General features: G+C 41.7%; 1 long non-coding RNA gene across 1 annotated transcript in view; it reads right to left on the reverse strand.

Annotated features, from left to right (window-relative positions):
• LOC135315746 (uncharacterized) overlaps positions 1 to 23,124 on the reverse strand; it is a 112,482-nt gene that overhangs the window by 26,009 nt on the left and 63,349 nt on the right. Inside the window, exons 7-10 of the long non-coding RNA XR_010375250.1 lie at positions 12,228 to 12,419; positions 5,959 to 6,082; positions 5,570 to 5,724; positions 319 to 387 (exon numbers count right to left, since the gene is read on the reverse strand). This is a non-coding gene — a long non-coding RNA (uncharacterized LOC135315746). The remainder of the gene's footprint in view (positions 1 to 318; positions 388 to 5,569; positions 5,725 to 5,958; positions 6,083 to 12,227; positions 12,420 to 23,124) is intronic.

The raw sequence follows: 23,124 nt of genomic DNA on the forward strand, positions 1-23,124 counted from the left end.
ACTGTGGTACTAGGCGACTTGTGCATAGCAGAAATTAATTTAATCCACTCTGAAGGCAAAATTGGTTTGGAAAACTGTTCAGCATATTCTATTCTTTATTTTTAGTCATTCTTTTAATGCATATTACACCATTGGGTCAATGGTGGGGCTGGGGGTTGGGTTTTTGTTTATTTTTTACTTTTTTCATTTTAACAGAAAACAAAAGGCAACAGTAAAAATGATCCTAAAAGGGAATCAGCTATTACCCTGTTCAGATTAGTCTAACTGTTGAGCTCTGAAGAGCTCTCTCCTATCAAAGCACTAATATGTGCTACTGACCTGGTTCCTTTTGATCCATTATCAGGGTGGGGGAACAGTCGTGTCCAGTTATCCAGGAGACAACTGAGACTAAAAAAAGAAAACAGAACTGTGAAATTAAGGCACTTAGCAATATTGCTATTTTACAGTGGACCCTGGGAAGTTCCTTAGGTGGGATCCCCCATGTTGGCACCCTGTTCTTCATGGCAAAAGACTCAGAATGGCTCTGGCTCCATTCGTTGCCTCTCTGGAGGCTGGCAGCTCCGGAAGAGGAGGCTGGCTGGCTCTGCTCTTGCTGTTTATTTTCTGGGAAGTCAGGCTTGGTCAAGTGGAATGAGTCTTTGTTCATTTTAAGAAAGTTTATATTTGACTTCGGTAGGGCTGGGGAGGAGGTGAATGATAGGAAGAGGAGGGAAGGATCAGAGATCTTGTGGAGCTGCCCCACAACACCACAAGCAGCCCCATTACCAAGGCAGCAAGAAGATGAAGCAAAGCACCAAAATCAAACATTCCTGATACTTTTTTTTTCTTCAAAGGTCAGTGATGACTCCAAATCTAAATCCAGCTCTTACTCTGTAGCTAACCTTGTGGCCCATGAAAAAATGCAAACTAAATCCCCTATGTTTAAAACTTATCTTCTACACTTCAGAAAAACACTTCCTAACTTTGCAGTACAACCTGACTCATCCTGCAGCAATAATGTCTATTTACTGTCCACAACGTGGGGGTCTCAAAGTCATCAGTCACTGCTGGACCAGCCTGGAGTCTCACACCAGATTTGCATAGTTACATGAAGCACTTCTAATCTTTTTGGGCTATATCCTACCAGCAGGATAAGAGAAACAGTTGATGCAAAGCAGTGCCTTTCCATCTTCTGCAGGACAGACACAACATTATTCCCTCCCCAGTAACTGTGCAGAGGGAGTGTAAGCAATCCTGCCTTGGCTGCATGCAGAGGAAGCAGTAAATGGAGATGCTCTGCGCAGACTTTGCATTCCCCCATGCGGTGTAAACCAAAACCAGTTCCTGCAATTCTGTGCAATAATATAGAAAGCTTGCTGGCTGCTTCTCCCATCTGTCTCCTGTGGGTATAGACTCCTGGCCTCTGAGGCAACCAAGAATGCCATCCTTCTAGTTTTATAATCACAGGGATTTATAAAACAGAGTGTTGTTGTTAGGTGCCTTGAAGTGAAAGGGGAAAATAAATAAATAAACTCCATGGGCGTTGCCACTGGAAAGAAAAAAAAAAGCCTGATCTCAATCAACCAACCGCATTTACTACTCTGCATCCAGGCTTACTACATAAACCACCACTGTCATCCCATCATTCTTTTCAGTACTTCTTAGGGGCATCCATCTTCCTTAACACAGCGTCCCCGATTTCAAAAGCCAGATGCAAATTAATTCCGGGAATCCTATGGCGGGGAGACATTAAAACCCATTTAGAGGTTTCTGTGGAAGCCTCTCTCCATGCTTATTTCAGTCAACTCAGACTCACAGCGTAGCATGCTGGAGCCAGCCTGAAGGAGCAGGAGGTTATAGCTCTGCGGCAGACTGCAGGGGCACGCTGGGGTGGGCTTATGCAATAACCAAGGGGTTTGTTTCCTGTGGTAGGGTGTCAATGGTGTGTACGTGGGAGGAGGAGACTGGCAGAGTTCCGTTTTAGAGAATAAAAATAAATATTTCTTTCATTTTCTTTTTAACTCCTTCATTCTTATTTAGGGGATTAAATCTCATAGGTTTCATTTCCAGAGACCAGCTGCCTTCAAGATCTCCTCTACAGCTCTCCAAGGCTAGGAGAAATAAGGGTTGAAAAAAAGGAGGGGGAGCTGTGCCACAGTATTCAGAAGAAATGTGTCTAACAGATCTCCCAGGGTCTGAAGAAAGAAGGAGGCTTCCTACAGGTTTTGGGGTTTAAATTACCCCTCTGGGTTAGGTGTTAAGTAGCATCTCTCCTTCCAACATGTAAACATTTGTATTGCTAAGTGTCTCACTTGTTCTGTTTTCTAATGGCTGTTTTAAGACATGCAAAAAGCTGAGAGGACGGGGACAGGGAACTGCCTCCTGACTCACCTGGCCCGCAGACGGCAGGGTCCGCGGGTCACACGTCAGCTGCACCGCGGTCGCCCGGCCGCACCCTTAGCCACTGGCATAGGGCATTACAGCACATTCTCTTTTCTCTAGCTCATAAAAATAATGCATTTTGTCAATAACCCCTCCTATTTTTATATTAATTTTGTGGCAATTTTTTTTTCCGGGTATTGTCGAAACTTGCTTCAGACAATCCATGGGTAAAATAAACATTTCCTGAAGATACATTTCCTTCCTTTGTGCTTCAGAAGAGGAAGAACACCTTGTCCTAAGCGGATATGCTGAAAGGTTTGGGTTGTTTCAGAGAATTGACCATCATTTGGAGCTAAGCTCACACCTTAGTTTGTGACCTACCCCCTATTTTTAAGAGCAGAGAAGAGCGCTCAGTGCCATATCCCCACTGCAAGGACTGGAGCGGCCCATACTCAACATCCGCCTCCAACTCCCTGCGTGTGCAGCCTGCTCTGCCTGGATCCACACCCACACCTGCAACTGAAGTTAGTGAACATCTCCCACCTTCAGCAAAGGCCAAACCAAAAACTCAGCCCTGCTCACGCCCCTGGTCACTGGGATATGTTTGATCTAGCCACTGATGTTATGATTATACTGTTTTTTTTCCCTTTGAGAACTGCAGGCTGAAGCCAAAGTAGTCACCCAGCACTCATGGAAAATAACTGGTGATAAGAAGGTAAGAATATGTATTGCAGCCAACACCCTCCTCACACCGATAGCCAGGATTTTGGACAAAAGCGGCAAAACTCCCCAGGTATTCAGGTGCTGGGAGGAACAAGGAACAGGGCCTTTTCCAGTCACCTGGGGCAGCCAGCCCCGCCACAGAGACACCACGGAAGAACTGGAAAAGGGCTAGTTATGTCCGGCGGGGCTGCTTGTCCCTGCCAGCACTTCCACACCCCATGGTTTATATGATATCTCTGCATTGTGTGAGTTTGCAAAGTGAGATTGCAAAGCCAGTGCAACATGCTGGTGTTTTCAGCACATACCACAACAGAATAGCCATTTTTCACAGATGGAGATGGACAAGAGAGTATTATTTAGAACTTCTTGAGTGTTGGGATTCAGACAGTTCATTTAGTGTATTTTAAAGCTCTATTAAAGTTTCTTTTTGTCAAAGGACAAGACATGTTCTTGCCTACGATATAGACCTATGGCTTGCTTTTGGCAAGTCCACTTCAGCAGGCTACCCCTCAGTTTCCAAACTATACCATGAAAACAAAGAGGGGTATCTACCTTGTTACACACCTGGGGCTAAATGCTTTTTGGCCATAACAGACATGAGCTACTATTAGAAAACAGCCTTACAGACAATGTCTATAAATGCTTGAGAAGACAGGCTCAAAGCAGCATTTCAGGGAACAGAAACTAAATGCAAAGGAACAGAAACTAAATTCCTTGAAAGATCTATAAGAAAAAAATACAACAGACACATTAATTATTTAGCAAAACTCAGATGTCCATTAATGGCTACTTAGACAGCATTTTGGCAGGATATCCTATCTACTGTATCACTGTTGTATCCCTGGAACTGCACATTTTGCTTCGGTATGTTCATGAGCCACGTCTCTTGCTCCTGTCGATGGGGGTGAGGCTCTGCCGTTCCCCGGCTCATTACGAGCTGTCTCTGTTACCATACCCACTCCTAAAGCCAGCACCCAAAAAGCTTTCTATGGACTGCTGAACAGCAAAATGAAGTCATCAACCCTAGGGAGAAAGAAGCTGTGACAGATATTTCTTTTTTTCAGCTCTAAATCTGTGAAGCCTCATTTTACTAAAGTGTAGGATCAGATCCTCATCTCCATCAGCCAGCAATCTTCATAATGCGACTGAGATCAGAATCTGGCCAATGGAAACAGAAAGCTTAGAGAAGTCATATTCAGTGCTCTCGGGTGCCGCCTGCAGGTTTTGAAATGGCAGTTTACTAATAACTCTTCCAAAACAACATTGAACATAGTAATTTGTGGAATAAAAAGGGAAGTTATTACACTAAAATTCCTAGAGAAATCAAGGAGTGAGAATACGAGCTTTGTTTTGATTCCATTTGAGTAAGAGGAACAGAAGCAGAGATGTGCTTATTGCTTTTTTAATTTTGTTTTTTTTTTTTTCACAATGAGTTTTTGTAATGGTTTAAATCCAAATGGTAAAATTTAATAAACAAGCCAGAGGGCCATAAACTTACACAGATCAACCTGGGAGGAAGCATGCACAGGACTTTTCCCAGATGTTGCTCTCTCTAACAAAACATTGTGTTTTGATGAGGCCTCACAGATTTTAGCCACATAAACACCTTTGAGGATCCTCATTCCAGCCCCAAAACGTAGACCACATATGGAGTTTTACAAAGTTGCTGCTATTTTCAAGCTCTTTTTTTCCCTTTTTTTTCCCACTCACATTGGTAATTCATGCTTCTGGACTGTAAAATTCCAGAGGCTCTGGCCTCAGTGTCCACAGACAACCTCATCAAAGGAGTGATAACAGAGCAAGACGGCAATGTGCCACCTAGAACCATGGGCAAACCCCTGTTGGAGCTACCTGTCCATGGCAAACGGCTCTCCTGGAGGTCTGACATTATTTGTGCCTTCCTTAACCTCGTTGACTTTTTCATAAGGCCTTGAAATGGTTTCCCAAAAGGCTCTGCATTTGTTCTGGCAGCCATCCATATTTTGCTTCCTTGCAGTCCTCTGGGTCTGAGGCTGCCGCTGTCTCCCCTTCTGCTCCTGGTCCCACCACTTCCTCCCCACGTCCCGTGCTTGAAGTACAACTCAACTCATAATGACCCAGTTAAAAAAACACAGGTTATTTGTTTACGGAGCACATTACACACTCGAAGACACAGTCAAAAACAGCTTACAGGGGATGTGGGGGCCTCCTAGGTTAAGTAAGAGTCATTTCTGATGCACAGCTCTCTTGCACGGCCTGAGCCCTGCTGCAGGCGCGGGATTTGCCCTGTGCCTGCCGGTGCCTAGGGCTGGAGGGACTGCATCCTGCACCCCGGCCGTGCCCTGGCACCCGCCCGCCGCGGGCGGAGGAGGGTGGTGAGCAGGGTGACCGAGTCCTCTGCAGAGGTCTACGGTTCATCTTCAGTTCGGAAGGAGGTGGTAAGTGGAGGGTAAAATAGCAGGGAGAAGGAGTTAAAACAATTCCAGCAATGGAAAAATTAACTTACTTTTTCTGACAGTCTCAGACCTGGTGTTGGATCCCAGCTGTACTGACCTGTGACATCGACAGCTATTAAAATTTAGCTTTTAAAAAACTTTCTATTTTCTTCATAGAGGAAGAAGAAGGTTGCTTCCCCCGACTCTGGGAAATGCATACTCATTTCTATAAAGAATAGTAGACATTTTAAAAAAATATTTCCAAAATGCTTTTCATCTTTTTGACAACTTGATTCAGATTGAAAACACCGATTTGGTTTTACAATTAATAGAATCCTAAAGTAGAAAAGTTACTGGTTTACTGTTTTTAAAAAATTATTTATTTCTTGTATAAATATAGAAGAAAAAGGAAAAGAACAAAAGGAGGGAATGAGAGGAAAAGTCAACCAGAAATACAGACCTGATAAGTCTGTAAAAAGACTGTATTCATTTACAATCTTTTTTCCCTCCAAAAAAGTGAAGCCTTTCACCACTGTAAGAATTTTTCATGGAAATTGTTGCATTGTCCACGGGACTATATTAACCTAAAAAAAAAAAAAAAGACCCTTCAAGAATACGTTTTAACCATCACTCATAAAGTATAGTCTTTTCTTCTTTTCAAAGCTTTCTTTCATATGTCAAGTCTCTACCAGAAGTTCAAGGCCCTTCTCATTGAAAGAGAAAGTGGGGAATGAGACAGAAGCGAGAGCAAGTGCCGGCGGGGGGACGCGAAAAGGAGGAGGCAGGAACAGCCCTGACACAGCAGAACTGGTAACAGCTCAGTGTCCTGTTGAAAATCTCCAGTGGGAGCTGCAGAAATCCATCAGTGTCCTGAATGACTGGTCACTTGAGGTTTATACAGCACCACACGAAACATCAATTAGAAGGGGAGCCAGCTGGCAGGATAGCGAATATTGCAGAGCTGCAGAGCCCAGCACTGCGAACGTGCACGAAGCCAACGCAGCACCATGCGCTTCACGTGTCCAAGGAGATGGCTGCGTATAGGGCTTGCCATGTGGAGGGGGGGAAGGGGTAAGAGATGACCGTCTGGCTATTGTCAATTAGCTTTTAAATTTTAATAGGGGCCCGAGTGATATTTTTTTTCTGGTTTAGACTGAAGCCTCTCTCTCTCTGAGGCTGGCTGCTTCTTCCCCTAGAAAGCAGAACACAAGCCAAACCTTTCTAAAATATTACCACTCTTCTTATTAGGAGATTTTTCTTCTGAAAGAGGAAGAACTAGATCTAAAAGGGATGTAGGGAAAGCATCGTGATTGCTTTTTTCCTCTTACAGATAACCTGAAACCAGGGTGTTAACATCCATGTGAGAACATGTGGGAGCAAAGAGCAAGGATTAAACATCTATCTTTATGGAGGCTTTTTCCATCCAGAGGATCCCAGAGTCCTCTACACCACCAGTAACACTAATCTCACCAGAGAGCTGTTATGACATAGTGACTAAAGGGTAGCCAAGACACCAAGGAAACAAGGTCCAAGGGACCCAGCAATGTCAAAAACTTCACCAATCTCACAAAAAAAATACACAAGAAATAAGGAAGTAAAAAGTCCTATGCTGCTGCAACTCTGAACAATATGACGATAGCCAACAGAAATTGAAGAATAAGGCAACTAATAGACATATCGCCCACTTCTGAAATGCAAGCATCGATTGAGTGGTGCCCAGAAAGCAGTCAGACAGCATTGCTATGTGACAGACTTCAGGAAATGAAGGGTGCCGTATCTATGTGAAACTAAAAGCAGTATTTTGAACAAGAAGTTGGTTAGAAACGGGAGCAGCAGAATAAATCCAGCAGCAACAAGAAGGAAACCAAAACAATAGTGTGCTTTTCAACTTTTTAAAAAATCAGCATTTAGAGCAAAACTGGGAAGTATTGGCTTTCTTATGTACGCAACTTATTTACAATTGCTTCCACGCTATCATCTCACATAGATACAATAAAAACCCAATGAAGTGGAGTACGCGGTCAAGAATAGGCTCATTGGAGCCATTCTCACGCTCCGCTCGAATGGAGCATATATCTGTGGGCGAGCGCAGACCGCCTTGTGCTTGCTCCACCTGCACTCCAACCGGTTTCAAGCCCTGTTGCTGCATTAGCTGGCATGCTGTGACTCCTGAACTGTTAAGCCTATCCCTCAAAAAGACCTATTAGCACAGCTGCAGTGCCATGGTACAGACTATACAGCACCTGGACCGTAGCTGGCCTGCATCAAAACCAACTCAGCCCACCAGCAGAGCCGACGTGGCTGTACCCATCCAGCTGGAGACACCTGTAGATTCAAAGGCGGCACCTTTTCAGGCTGCCCGTAAAGGACACATTGCTTTCCAAAGTGGTTTCACCCCACAGCTCTGGCAGAATCGTGCATGGTCTGAGTCTCGCAGAAGTGCAGCCCCCAGCCTTCTGCAGCCTTCAGCTACAGCCTCTCTCTGTGTGCCCAGACATGTTCCTTTAATGTCAGGGGCAAATCTACCTTTTGCCTCAGCTTGTTATGGATTTGGTCAAGCCTAGTCTTGTTTCTTTTGAAGTCAGCAGGAAAAATCTATTGGGGGAAAGGATAAAATCTATTTCCCAGTCTCTAGCTTCTTTTAAATGCTAGATTAACCTAATGCAATGCAACCTGAAGTCCTCCACTCTGACCAGTCCCATTCCTTCAGCCACGTGGCTTTATTCTCTGGAGTTTGCATCCTGGAGTCCCAGCAGCAGCAGCAAAAACAGCTGCCAACATCCTGGGAATATCTGCCTTGGAATCTCAACTACTGTGTGAAGTTGCTGCTCTCCAGTTTGAGATTTGTGTTTGCAAAGAAAATCTGTCCAACAACAACATTGAGAGAGGAAAAAAAGGAGGAAGAAGGGCTTTATGTAACAGAATTAACAGAGCTGCTGCAATAGTAATGCGAAGTTAACAGGCAACTTTTCCTCCTCCTTCTCTGCCCCCACCCCAACCTCCTCCTCTAACAGCAGTTTCATTTGTTTTTGTTTCCAAGCTTCTTTTACTGGCCACTCACACAGCCCCGCTCCTTTTGTCTAATTTGGATCTTGAACTTCCATGCAACTGACTCTTGCTGTAACTGTAAATCTTTTTATGGCCCTTCTGTCTCTGAACTGTAAAAGCAATGCCACTGTAAGCTGCCTAAATGGGTCGTAAATCCACTTAGTGCACTGAATGAGGAAAAAAGTTTTTAGGGGAAAGAAGGAAAAAAAGGCAAACCAAGGTGGCTGGAGGGACACAGGGGAAGAAAAACCAAGAATGTATTTGCTAAATGGAACCAAAATAACAGGAGTCAAAGGGAAAATATGAACGGTGGGGAGGAAAAAAGGATGAAAGAACGCATCTCGGTGGTAAAAACAAACTGCTTCTGGAGGGCTGCTCAGTTTATTAATGCTCAGTGATTTATGGGAGGATGTTGGTTGCCCTCCACTCCTGTTGGCATCAGTAAGGCCTGGTAGCACCAGGAGAGTCTACGAGACTGCTAGCAGCCAACTGACTCTCTTTTTCCACTGGGTGGTCCAGGGACTGGTATCTGGGTCTAATTCTAGCTCTTGACTAAGTCTAGCTGCCTGACTCACAGGTTTAATCGTGGCTTTGTGCCTCAGTTTATTCATCTGTAAATAGGAGATAAAGATATTCCTCTTGTTTGCAAAATGTTTTGAGAGCTGCTTGAATGCCACCAGGGAAGCGGCGGAACTGATTCCTGTGGCAGTCGATAGCAACAGTTTAATTTGTTTCTGTAGTAGAGCTAGCCCAAAATGGGCAACTTTTGTCTATGTAATTTATTGCATTTATCACCATGGTATCTGAGCTCTGAGAGTATTATCCAAATTCCACTGAATTCACTGCGTGTATTTCCACTGCTTTCAATAAGTTTTGGATTTGACCCCAAAGTCACAAAAAACCTGAGGAATATGTCAAAAGAATTTAAGTGGGTGTGAGCTGAAATTGAGGAGTTTGGAGACTGGAGTATGCAGAACAGTAGCTATTTAAAGACTGAGTTTGCTACTGAGTGTTCCCTTTTAATAAGGTTATATAAATACATTCCCGTCTCAATATATGTGGAAAAACAGGCAGTGAGGTGAGACTCTATTGCTTTATTTCTTATGGGAAATATTGTGCATAGCTAAACCACCTCTTCCCCTTTCCTCACCCACCACCCACAGTCCCTGGAAGCCTTCAGCAGCTGTGTACAGTGTGAAGAGGCACATCCGGGAGCCCTGTGAGAGTTAAAAAGTTCACAGCCCTCCCTTTATAATAAAGCCCCTGTTTTCATTGCGTTCTCACTTTGCCTTAAAGATTTGATCTGAGTTTTGGCACTCAACATGTCAGAATGGGAGGGGAGACTGGTTTTTGCCTTTTTATTATTATTATTATTTTATTGCTGTGCTCCCTTGCAAGGAAAAGAGCAGGGGAAAAAAAACGAAAAAAGAGAAATATTCTTGCTTGGCTCTCTGCAAAGACCACACGAGTTTCTGTACAGCTCCCGTGAGCCAGGTGTGTCCCCTGCAGAAAGTCGCTGCCGGAGTGGGCACCGGTTGGCTTGCCAACTGTCATTCTCAGGAAAAAAAAGTCAGTGGCCAAAGGGGCCAGAGGGGCAAATCCCTCTCTTTTTTCACCAGTACCATATGTGCGGTGCACTGACCAATAGTTCAGGTCAGGAGATGCCGGTGCTATAACTTAAAAGAATCCTATTAAAATGATGGAAATCTTTGACTATGAAAAGTGGGGTCTGCACCTGGATAGTAATTATGTTTCAAAGGAAATCCATCTGGTATTTTATTGCTTATTCTCTCCATGCACTTTGTGTACAAGAACGATATAAGGACTGGAATATTTCATATCGGGAGGCTTCCAAAAAGCTGTTTACACTCTGTCAGGTCAATGGGCTACACAGATTTTTGCAATATTATCTCGATTATGGGTAACAATTGGAATACACTTTTTTAAAAAAACTTTCCTAAAAACACTGGCATGGATCCTTGGAGTGGGCAAACTCCCGCAAACTCCATTAAGTTTGTATACCCAGAAAGCAGCTGAGTCTTCAGTATCTGGAAAGTTTTATAACTGCAGCTGAAGTCAAGTGAAGTTTATTTTTGCCATCAACAGAGCTAGAGCCATCTGCCTGCACTGAGGACTGAACCCTGTCTGCATGTATGTGCTGGAGAGCAGGACACAAATGTCATAGCGTGAGAACCAGCTCCGAGATGAAACTCTGTCCCTGTATTAATAACACAAGACTTGAGCTGGATTGGGCCTGTCTGTGTACAAACAACCACGCAAATAAAAAGAGGACATTTTAAAACAAAAACTATAAAGTCTATCAGAATTAGGTACCAGTCTTTAACGACCTTGGGAACCCAACAACTGTCTTACAATAAAATCACATACAGCCAGAGAGACTTGATTACAAGGCAACTCCTCCTTCTTTGCCAGTTCTAGTGATTTTATTAATTCTAGTGAATATATCACAGGCCTCAAAATGACTGATGCTTTCACTACAGCCTTAGCCTCAGCCATTAGGTGATTGTTATGAATCTCAGTTTTCATTTTTTAAAGGTTTACCTGTCACTATTCAAAGAAATTGTATTAAAAATTAACTATGAAAACTTGAAAGTAATAAAGAGGGGAAAAAGTAAGGTAAACCCGATAGACATTCAGAAGACAAATTAAAAAATATTATTATAGTAATTATTTCTTATCTATCTTGAATTTTTAGTGATCACATTTGATGGCTAGAGTAGACATTACTGCCTAGCTGACAGCAGCAAAGTTACCTTGAATGAAACCTGTGCAACAGAATTCAGCTATGATTTAGGTTTGCTTTAAATATGTGCAACCTCTAGTACAGAACTAGGAAACAGTCACAGATTTCATTTACTTTTAACTTCTGGTACTCCTTGCATATTGTGGGGTATATGAGTTTGCATTTATTAGCACATATAAATTTACCAGGAATGTTTGGTCGTGCTGTTAAAGCCCAGATCTAGAACAAAAGAATATGTCAGAAGCTGATTGTAATTTTTAAAAGCAAGCTTAGAAACTACGTATTTCTGTTGAAGTACTTCACAAGTAAACCAATTACACCCAAAAAGTTGAGAAAGCAGAAACAAGGCATATCCTGAAATATTCTTTTTAAAAACCTATTTCATTATTTCTAAGATTTGGAAAACCTGACTCATGATTTCTAAATACTTGGAATTGCAAATACTGCTGTTAACTGCCCATCATTGTTTCACACAGTATCACCCAGATCCAAGGACAGATTTCTGTCTCCCTAATTAAATTTAAGAGAGTAGATTTATTGAAATAACTTGCAGAGTCATACTTTAGCAGCTTAGATTCAACAGTAGGTGTTGGCACTTGTCTCTTACCCATGCCTTCTGCGCAAATATCACCACAGGCATTAAAAAGCTGAGCGTCCCAGGGTGCTGTGGTGTATTCTGGAAGGGTCAGGTATGAGATTTTGCTATGAACCATCCTGTGTGATCCTGGCTGACACTGATAAGCCCAGGCCCCCTTAGGAGAATTACATGCTGAGGATCTGGACCTTGACCTCTTCTGCTTGAACTCCCCAACTGTGAAAGGGAGCAGCAGCGTTAAGCCACAATCCACTGACAAATGTGTAATTAAGGGAGTGCAGAACATCACACCACCACACTGGGGAAGATGGTATGGACTCACCTTAGGACAGCTTGTGTGTATGAAGAGCAAAACGCGGTGCAGAGATACCGGCTGAGGAACTTGGACCAAAACAGGGTGGAGAAGCACTCTGTGGGCTCGTACGCTCGTGAGCTGACTCCACTGCAGATCATTTGGGTAAGTCACAGTTGGCTCTTGCAGCCCAGTGGGGAATAGCACTGCGGTAACATCATGCTGGAGAGAACAAAATTGCAAGAGATGTTGAAAATATTTTAATTTCTGAAATTTTTAAAAAGGTATTCAGAAGTGTTACAGTTCAGAACAGCCCTTTTTTAATTTCCCTAAGCAGGTGTGGAAAACAAGAGAGATGTGGATGGAAATTTGTGCCTAGCTCTGAACTGCTTTGTTATTTCTTTGCTTTGCTTTACTTGTCTTGCTAATGCTTAGGATCAGAACAACTTATTTTGGGGTCAGTCTCAACTTTCTTGTTCATGTCAGTTTATTTTGGATCAGATTCCTAAATTCACATATGCAAACTCAAACAACTATTTACATCCACATATAACCTACCCATGCTATTAAAGAGAAACAGCCTCCCCTCAGCTTGAGGAGAACCTGCTGTCGACAAACTCCTTCCCCTCTGAACCATAACCTTTGACTCATCCCGTGGGGGAGAAGGGAGAAATGCAATCAGGTGCAGAATACCAATATATCCCTCTGGGGCGACAGACATCCATTTTCCAAGCAACCAGTAAAAGTTCCATATGGAATTTCATGTTTAATATGAAGCAACAGAAACAGGAAAACCCAATGGCGAACACATGCCGTGTGTTACTTCTGCCTGCAAGCTTGGGCCAGTGTCTAAGCCTTTCCAGGTGCTCTCTTTGCGCCGAGAGCAAGCTGTTGGGATGTTCAGCACACTTGGGATGCTCTTACACTTTATTATTATTATTTTAACTAACAAACTAGCTGCTTGGTCCATTTGAGAAGGGTATGGCTTTGAGACAGATGTGGAAATAATCTAAAAACATGAGGGCCAGGCAGTAGAACATTCCAAGATTGTATGAAACATTAAGCAAGAGAACAGAAAACCGTTTCTTTTTCCATCTCGTATTCCACAGCAAACTTGGATTTCTCAAGCTGAGCTTCATAACCACATTATAACTGAAGATTAATTGTGTTTTCCTCCATTTTTTTTCTGCAGATCAAAAAGTTCAAACCTAGAGTCTCCCCATTCATTCCAAAAAGTTGTCTTCCCAGCCTCTGGCATCAGCTCAGCAGCCAGGAAGCCAGCATGTAATGCCAGAGACACTGCTGGACGACAGGGAACTGCTGCAGCCCATGGGCCTCTGGAAATGAAGATGAAATGGGGCTCAGTTGTGTGCAGCACATTGATAAGATTTTGGCCCCCATTTCAGCATGACCCAATAGGTTTAAATTGTTTCATTTCTCAGCCAGCCAAGAGCAAATGGGTGGTAGGTGTGATATGGCTGTTCACTGGAAATCACTCTTGATTGATTTAGCTTCTCCTCCTCAGCAGTGTATGGGCTCAGCGTATGGCTCAGGCACATAAATTACACAGAAAACACCTTTCTCTGTTGTGTATAGTGTATATATATGTTGTCATCCCATCAGAGGAGCAGCTTTTATGAAGTATTAGCTCTAAGCATATTCAGAATAGAAACGACCATCTTTAGCTGCTCAACAAAAACAAAGTCACATTTCAAAATAATAATTTTGAGTTAGAATAAAGTAGAACCAAGTAGCTTTGATTATTCTTTTAGTTAAACAAAGAAACAAACAGAAAATACTGCTGCTGGCAATAAAAACAAGTGAATTTCGAGGAGTTTTTTTGTTTGTTTTTTTGAAAACTAATAAGAGCTGTGAAATTCAAAAATGTTTTCAGTTCTCACTAACAAGATTTCAACAGTCTGAGGTTTGCTTTTTCTTTTTTGAAGGAAGACACAAAGATGCTTCATTTTCATTTTAACATGTTTACAGGAAAAAAGTCTACTAGCGCTGCTACATTGTTATCTCCGGGGGTAACAGTACCAGTAACAGGATATTGGAGAATTATTCATAACAATTGTTTGGGTGATTTATATACTTTCTTGTGATTGGAACAAGGACCTCATTTCAGGCTGTAACACCCTCAGTTCATACCCACAGGCGGATGCAGTATTGACAACAGTCACTTGAACCTAGACTGAAGACAACAGAGATTAAAATCAGAGAATAAAGCTGCAAGACAAGGGGTGTTTTTGTCTCAGGTTTGTGCAACACATGACAGCGGGGTCCTGACTCTAGACCGCATTCCCCAAGGGACACAGCACGGACAATCGTACCGACACGCACCAGCGGAAACTGGTCAAGGATCAGGGTCCCCTCTCCAGGCTGGCTGGAGCGCATGGGAGAGCCAGGTTTTTGTTGGAAGAGGAAGGCTGTGAGAAGAAAAGGGAGGAGTGGATTTTGCAGGCCTATGCTTAATATTCATGAAGATTAGGTTTTAGATCAGCTACATTTGGACAAACACGTGAGGTGAGATTTTTAGATTCGTTATCTGAGTATCCCAGTTCTTAAGACTACCTAGCTCTAGTAGTCCACCTAGCTCTAAGTAACGTGTCTCAAAGTTATCTTCCATCCTTAATACTCAAAATTTCAAAACTACCCCGAGTGGGAAGTTTTCCTTTTCTTCTTACCCAAATCATCCTCCACTGAAGGCAATGTAGATACTTTTTTTTCCCCGGGGTCAGGATAGGTTTACAAGATTCAGATTTATTTTAGTATTTTAATGTTCCTTCAGTTCTGAAAGCTCCTGTGCTTGTCTGGTTGCTCTAAGGTAAATAGTGTGTAACTGCTGACTGCAGAAACCCTGGAGAAATTCACCATCACAATAAACATCTGATAATTAATAGTTACTAGCAAAATTCTACTGTTCATATTAGTTTTGTGAAAGAAGGGAGATTTATATATTTTATTTTATTTTTTTATATATGTATATACACTATATATATATATATAAAACATATATATATAACTTGTTCAATGCAATATGAAATCCTGCAGTATAAAGACCATCCTTGCAAACCACTGCTAGAAATCCCCACCAGTCTTGCAGGTTCCCAATCAACGCCTCCCTAATTTTTGCAACCAAAGCTAGGCACTCAGCAAAGCAAACCTGCCATAAATCTTGGCGCATTACCAGCTTTCAGTGAAAACTGGTAACATTACAGCTGGGGGATGATGAATGGGGATGTCACCAACTCCCTCTTCACACGCACATACCCCTTTCCCCTGTTGCAGGCATTTTTTATCAGCTTCAGTGACTCAGCCGTTAAACATCTCCCAACCATCAAGCTGAGTGACAGCAGGCCAGCGGCGGCGGTCTGCCTCGGTCAGCAGCGAGTGGTCAGCAGCTGATGTTTATGGGAGGGTGGAGGAGGAAGACGGGAGCTGAGCGTAATTAACGGGACAACTGAATGGGTTATACTTCTCTGATTTCAATTAACCTCTGAACCTTGCAGTGACAAGATATCATGGTTACCAACTAACTTCAGCAAAAACCAGATGTTATAACTGGTTAATCCGAGATCTCAAATAGCGTAGAGTTGGGATTTGCTGATAGTCTCTTTGCAGATCACTTAACGCTCACCAAAAGAAAAAGGAAAAACATTTTGGACTTCTTTAATACCCTTATTGTTTTGGAACTGGGGTATGGTTCCGTTCCCTTTTCAAACCAACTATAGAATTCATTAATGGGAGAAAAATTAAGTCAAAAGACCCAGAGAAATATATTAATGACATTAAGGACACAGACATTCTAAGCTTGCAAAACAGATTAGTGTATACAGACAGATAAAATAAAAAAAACTTTGTTCAAGAAAGACTAAGATAAGCACAGAGCTGATATTCAGAGAATAAACCAATCTAGATACGTTAAGAATAGAGTTTTCCATGATGTACTAATGTATTTTAAAGCAAGCACTTTTCACTTTAAAAATCAGCAGTTTCAGAGATTCAATACAAGATGTTCTTTTAAAATCCTATATGAACTACAAAGATGTCTAGCTCGCAATAAAGCTACAACTGAAAATTAAAATTCATTAAAATTGCAAATTTTTCAAATTAAAATATCTTTTGAATCCTTCTACCTTTATAATTCAGAAACTAGAGAGAGAAATCCTGGTTTTGTTGGCCTTTATTTCAATACAATTCTGTCACTTAAAATGTTGACCATCTCTGGTTAGTGGAAATAGATTTAATTCTACCATCATTTACAGGGCCTCAACGACTAAAGAGGATAAATTGTTACCACTTTCTGTATTGGCTTAAATGAATTCGTTCCTAATCCTTAAGCAGCTATAAATGAGAGCCAAATCTGAATTTACGATAGCAGACGGAACATTTCCATGTAGCTGCAGTTACAGCACCAGGTATGAGAGACCCTGAAGGGTGCTGAAGCAAGTCCAAGGGCTACGGTGCAAAAAAGATTATAAATATCAGAAAATGTGACCAGACTCAAAACATTTTAAACAGCTGTTCTATGCTCTAAGCAATTTCAAGACAATTTGATGACAAAATCAGTGTTGTTCATATGGACAATAAACCTCTTTTTACAAATGCATCAATAAAAATATCAGTTTAAAAAAAAAATATGAAGAAAGATTTTAAATGAATTATAAAAAAATCTACTGACTGAAAAGTGTAAACTATTTTCAACTACTTCTAGGACTTTGCTATGCAATTCTTCATAGTTTAAATAGTACAATTAGTCAAATCTTAAGCCTGTAAATTCTGTATTCCAAACAGTAAATAATTATATCTATTAAGTAATTCTTTGTAATGTAAATCTCACAATCTAGGCTGATATTATCAAGTATTTTTCTCATAATGGATATTTAAACCATCTGCAGTAAATAAGAGCCAAAAGTCAAAGCTTCTTTAAAGCACACTACCCCACTTTTCAATATTAAAGAAATTTCAGTTGGTACATTAAGAAATTCCTTTTAGACACTTGAAGATGCCCACGTTACAGCAGACTGCAGGAATGCCCTTCAATTTCTTACACATTACTAGCCCTATCTAATAAAGCCTAATGTCCCAATGATAGAAGCATCTGGCTCTTCTCCCCTAATCAATAATATTCAGCAAAAGTCCCTTCTTCCAGCAGCAGCATAAATTATCAGATATATGCAAATAGACTTGCTAATGTTAATTGCCAGGGCTGATTGGTGATTAATTTTTTGATTATGATCAATCATTCTGCAGGAATCTTAATAAGACATTCAAGGCAATCTGCAAATTGATAATAATTAGGGATCCTAACCAGTAACGCATCCACAGCCAAGTATGAAACATCCCTGTGATTGAGCGTGTTTCCGTGAACAGAGTTCCCCCTTTTTGAAGAAGAGAAAAGGGAACGATGAAAGCCTCTGAAGCCGGAGGAGACCATGCCATCACGTCTCACAGGAAGTTCCTCTTTTGCCATTTTTATGGTAAGAAGAGTTATGACATCCTCTAACACAACTGGCTACCTTCCTTGTGTTCCTCACATGGTAGGAAATGAAATGGGGGGTTCATTTACATGACGATGCTTTGTAAACGTTACCCCAGTTCAAAGCCTTCCAGCCCTGGAAAATAAGCGATTCACAGGAGCACAGGATCCTGAAGAAACCAACCTCCGCTGAGCCACGGAATCCCTCCGAGCAGTCCTGCCAGACCTGCAGGGAACACAGTCAGCGGTGTGACACAACAAGAATTTCAGGCCATGCAAATTTTAAAAAGGCCAAACAGGAGGTTTGCAAGGTGTCTTTTTTTTTTTCTAGTGCAGACCAGGCACTAGAATTAAATTTCTAGCAATAAGTTGGAAGAGAAATACTTTCCCTGTGTGACACTTGTCTGTATACTTTAAGGTGAAAGTTCAGAAGTTGTTGTAAATATAGCAGCTCAAACTGTAACGTGATTTGTAACATTTTCTTTAAAAATGAATTCTCTTGCACACATAACTATCCTTATACACTATTTTAAACCCAAACACCAGCTATTGCTGTGTACAAACCGGCAAGCACAAGTGACTGGAAGAGGAGGTGTTGCTTACCAAACAAGCCCTACAAGGAAAACTGCTGCTCCCCAAACACCGCTACCCACTTGCGTCGTGCAAGGGAGTTTATCAAGCCGCGTGCACCTTCTGGGCTTGGGCAGCTCTCTGCTTGCACATCCCGGCGTGGCATTTCATGCACATAGGATCATAGAGTCATAGATTGTCCTGAGTTGTAGGGGACCCACAAGGACCATCAAGTCCAACTCCTGCCCCTGCACAGGACACCCCCAAATTCACACCGTGTCTCTGAGGGCGTTGTCCAAGTGCTTCTTGAACAGCGTCAGGCTGGTGCCGTGATGCCTCCCTGGGGAGCCTGTTCCAGGGCTAGGAATACTCAAGGACATAGGTCCTACTCAAGGACTTACTCAAGGACTAGGCCTTGCAGAGCAAGGCTTTGACTGTGCTCTATGTTCAAAATGGACAGACAGATCTCGACACCTGCTAAGAAGAGCTAAATGTCCTGTCATGTTCAACTAATATCCAAGCTTTGAAATTCCTATCTTTGTAGCCTAGTTCTGATTTGCACAAAATATTCTTTTTCACATGTCAAGAATGGTGGAAAGGAGTGGGAATATAAATGAAAATAAGTCCCTGAGGTCTACAATTCTTCTAGTTCTTTCAGTGTTGCCAAATGTACCATTTTATGATGAGGTCCGAGGTATTTGCTCTTTTATTTGAAGAGCTTGCAGTTAGTACAGTGTAAGCCGCTCGGCTTTTGTTTTTATTAAAAGCACACAGTAGGATTAGCCCCCACTTTTATGTTAAATTTTCTGAAGAGAAATTAGGTTTCAGGTGAATGTTATTTTGCACAGGAAAGATCTTCTTCCTGAATATGCCATCTTTTCAACAAGAAACTAAAATAATAATTTTTACAAAAAGTTCAGCTTTAAATACAAGCTTTTACAGTTTCAGTAAGAAAAAAAACCCAAACCCTAACAGAGTGCATGCTTGCTTGCTTTCCTCTTCAGTAAACAGGAAATGCTTTAAGGTGACACATGTATACATGAGGTTCTTAACTATAAAATACCTTTTAACTAGATATTTTTTAAAAGCTTAGCTCCATTGCTTTTTCAAATTTCATTATTTCTCATTTTTAAATTTTAAATTTGAATTTTAAACATCTATAGAGGGAATTCAGTGGCCACACCAAGCAGAGTGTCATAAGGAGTAAACGTGAGTACGTAACAAACACATTTACCTTAGACAAAACCAGCTTGATTCTTTTCTAGTTTTCCCAGATCAAGAACAGCTCATCTGTTGTCAGGGGAGCAAGTCTATTGTTAACCTGATGTCTTTGATAAACAATTAGGTCCATACTTTTAAAGTTAACATTCCATTATTTTTTTTTTAAATTCTGCATATTTTCTTAACCCAAATAAATTAAAAAATGTTTAAGTTATCTTTGCAGCTGAGATTCCTCGCTGCTGCCTTTATAAATCTCACTCAGGAAAACTGAAATGCTAACACGTTTCTTGGATTTGGTCTGTCATTCCTCTCCAGCTCCTCGCACTTTTACAATTCACAAGGTCATGAGTACAAAATGTGCTTGTTAACTTACCCAAGAATAAAGCTGTCAGATGGGCTGAGGCCTCCTTGTGTACCAGTTTAGTGAAATATGATTATCCAAGCTGTAAAATGGATAAACCTATTAAATTAATAAATCTGCTGCCCTGTAGCCTACCACTGATGTCATTGCCTTACCTACAAGGCACCCCTTCTTAAATTAATACTTGATAAAGGAATAAATCTTTTAAAGACATACACTAAAGCTCTGCGTTGAAGAGTTATCTGTTGTGTTACAAACTGTAAGCATTTTTTACTGCCGCGGATGTAAGTGAGAGAAAATGAATTCCAGAAAAAAAAGAAATCTTAGGAAAATATTATTACCCAGCTAACACTGTGGGCTGCTTATCTGTACACAACTAATCGCTTCTTTGTTTCTTTTTTTATTCTAGTGAGTGGATTTTAGTGCTTATGAAAGTGAAGGATAATTAGTAGGGTAGTGGATAAAGGGGAAGGGCACTGTCTTATCAAAGACAGATTGGGTCAGCTAGACATGGGCAAAAGAAATCATGATTCACTTCTTTTGGCTGCTCTGATTTATTACTCTAAAGGTCCAACAATGAAGTTTTACATCAGGGGAGAGAAAAGGAAAAAGAGTTTCAAAGGGTTCATCCTTCTTGACTTCTTAGAAAGCCTTTAGCATATTGTGCTTGCTAGCATACAATATCGCTGTTCCTTATTATTATTAATAATCTACTGCACAGACAGTCTCACAGAAACAAAAATGCACTCTACAAGGCACTGACCAAATATATGGCAAGACAAAAGTCTCTGCCTCTAAGATCTTCCACTCTAAGATCTAAAAATTAAAAAGTGGAAGGGAAACAAGCACAGACATACAAAAGGAGTTGCTTTAAGATCACATGGCAAACCACCAGCAAAAACATGAAACAAAAAACAGATTCCCTAGATCCACACCAGTACCCACAGACAAACTTATACTTCAATAACATTAAAAATGAGACAAAAATAAAATCCCAGCTCATCCAAAGGCATCCAACAATGTGCTCAAAACTCAAAAGTGAATTTGTAAAAGGAAACAGGAAATGAAAACTAAAGAGGGTTGACATGATTACGGGGTGTTAATAAGAAAAGACATAAGCCAGGGGCCTTGATGTACAACTAGACAACAAGAGGTTACGTTTGGAGTCAGGGCTATGCTAATTTGCAAACTTGGGTCCATTTCATTAAGTGAGCTGAGAGACAGGCTGTCTCAGTCCAGCAGAGAGGGATCTCATTATCCATGTAGGGAGCAAGAGATAAGAATCTTTTAATAATTGCTGGGAATTTTTTTTATGATGATATGGAATGCCAATTTATGCATCTCCACTCAATATGGATAAAAACCAGCCTCCCTCACAGTTCAAACCAGCCCCCCACCCCAGCCCCCCTCCTGGCTGTGGCCATTAGGACAGGGAGGGAAAGCAGAGACTAATATGCTTGCCCGGGAGACCAATGCTGCAAAACTCCATTAAATGCACTTCACAGGGGAAACATGTTTGTTTACAATGGATGAAAAACTTTGCCAACCCTTTTTACTTAATTATTAATAGACACAGCTGTAGGATTTAGGGCCCAATCCAAACCCCAGTACGGTCGACAGGCAAGACTTCTACTGGCAAGTAGCCTTTAGATCGAATCCTGTACTGATTTCTTGTTAAGGAATGGTTCTGAATTGACACCTTTGGAAAAAGCTAAAGAACACATATTACTTTGGCAAAAGTATTGCTCACACTCCCTTCCCCTTGTCCATCTCTCCAAAACACACCCAGTGCAGCCATGAGAAAGGAGCTTTCTAGAAGCCAGAGGTTTGTACAGTTATTCCATTCCCTGCAATAAGTGTCCCACCTACTTTGGGCTAGGCACATCACAGATTTTGTGAGAGGGACAAGTTTAGTCTATAAGGGACTAATTTTGAGAGACCTGCGTCTTTCACATGACCGTACCAGACACAATTCTGGCTACCTCCAAAAGCACTAGCATAAAAAAGCTGGGGGAATTAGACAAGGTCTCATGCTCATATTTTACCACATAATACTTGTTAAAGGCTGATAAACAGACACAATAACTTCTGAAAATCACACGAATAGCATTAAAACTTCTAGACTCAAGTTTTCCCTCTGCCGAAACTTAAGCTGCAAGGAAAAGAGGCAACAAAACGGTTTCCATAGCCAAATCTGCTCATTTGCTTGAAATCACTGGGTTAGACTGTACTTCAGTGTTGGAAAACACTGTCCAGGGAACTCCAAAGCTGTGCTTATCTCTAAAGCTGGCTGCAGGATTTGTTTTTATGCTTTGGGTCAGCTTAAGAACTATGTACAACTTATCTATCTTCTCAGCAGGAACAGAATTATAAGGCTCTCTTCAGCTGACCTTGCCTCTTTTCCCAGTTTCTAGTTGTTCATGAATGATTTTTAATTTGCCATACACGCATTTACTATTTGAAATGATTTGGCAACTATCTCTTGTGAAAGGCACTCACAGCCTCCACTTTGCAGGCAAGATTGGAGCAAGGAGGACTGGCAAAATGGAGCTGGCTTTTCTGGGTAAAAAGCTCATGTTCTGGCTCCTTAATTAGAAGGGTAAAACTTGAGAGCTAGATATATGGGCACAGATGCTCCCCCAGGATTACAAAAGTGGTTTCTGATATTTACATTTAAGGAAAAAACTCTGTCTCGACAGATATTCCTGCCTGTAAATCCATTCCTTGGAGCACTAGTGGGAAGCAGAGTCCGAGTGCCCCTTGGCAGCAGAGCTGTGAGCAGTGCAGTGATGTTTGTCGCAGTGCAGTGATGTTTGCTGCGGTGCAGACGCAGCCCAAAAGAGTGACTCGGGCTACAGCCCACTGGATCAGGAACAGGAGCGACTGGGGGGAAGGAAGTGCAGAGCAGGTGCGCTCGCAAGGACAAGGCTGGTGGAGGGAAAACCAAAAAGAAGAGGAGCAGAGGGCAGGAGCAGCTCGAAAAGTCCCGCATTTCCCCCTGGAGCCTGTGCGACCGCACTGGGACAGCTCTTGACAAATGCTGAGTGAAGATAAGGTGTCCCATCCCTGACTTGAGGCTGGAGCTGCTGCGGTACAACCCCTCCTTTTCCTCACAGCTGGAAGAAAAGACCACAAGGTTTATACATAACACACCACATCCATACTGAAGCAGAGACCAGACACACACTGCTCCTAAGCAGCTGCTGTTCAGTCCCCCTCTAAATTAACAGTGCCCACATCAATGGATGAGAGAGACTCGTATTAATGAGTATCACTTCTTGGGCTGCTGCAGA

This window comes from Phalacrocorax carbo, chromosome 14 (assembly GCF_963921805.1).
Source record: "Phalacrocorax carbo chromosome 14, bPhaCar2.1, whole genome shotgun sequence".
NCBI classification, from domain to species: domain Eukaryota; kingdom Metazoa; phylum Chordata; class Aves; order Suliformes; family Phalacrocoracidae; genus Phalacrocorax; species Phalacrocorax carbo.